Here is a 791-nt window from a genome sequence, read left to right as displayed (position 1 = left end):
TATACAGGATCAGGTATTGGATTGCCCTGCTTGCCAAACGAACTGGAGCCTAGGTGGCTCTTCTGCAATAAGAACTCAAACTTGGAAACAGAAATCATGCAATAAAAACGTGGAGCACACTTTAGGGCACTGGTGTCTAGAAACGTATTTGTGCCTCTTTGCCCATAGGAGTGAATGGGAGAGAGAACAACCATCTGCATTTTCTCTGCACCTCCACGTAGAATATCACAAACTTCATGGATGCTTTCTCTTAGGAGACTGAATGATTTATCACTGTTTTCTAAGTGCAGAACTGTGCAGTACTTTAGTTACAAAAGTGAAGTTTGAGCAATTGTTCTGTGTTGCACCATATACAGGTTCAGGTATTGGATTGCCCTACTTGCCAAACAAACTGGAACGTAGGAGGCTCTTCTCCAATAAGAACTCATACTTGGAAACACAAATCATGCAGTAGGAACATGCAGCCCTCTTCAGAGCACTGGTGTCTAGAAACGTGTTTTTGCCTCTTTGCCCATAGAGTGAATGGGAGAGAGAACAACCTTCTGCAGTTTCTCTGCATCTCCAGCTAGAAAGCCACAAACGTCATGGATGCTTTTTCTTCTTGGACTGAATGATTTGCCGCTGTTTTCAAAGCGCGGAACTGTGAAGTATTTTAGTTACAAAAGTGAAGTTTTAGCCAGACATTTGTGTTGCAATGTATACAGGAAAAGGATTTGGTGTGCCCTGCTTGCCAAAGAAGCTGGAGCTTAGTTGCCTCTTCTGTGTTAAGAATTCACACTTAGAAACACAAA

The sequence above is a fragment of the Octodon degus genome, unplaced genomic scaffold (genome assembly GCF_000260255.1).
Source record: "Octodon degus isolate 3935 unplaced genomic scaffold, OctDeg1.0 scaffold00332, whole genome shotgun sequence".
Taxonomy (NCBI): domain Eukaryota; kingdom Metazoa; phylum Chordata; class Mammalia; order Rodentia; family Octodontidae; genus Octodon; species Octodon degus.
This window is presented reverse-complemented; position numbering follows the sequence as displayed.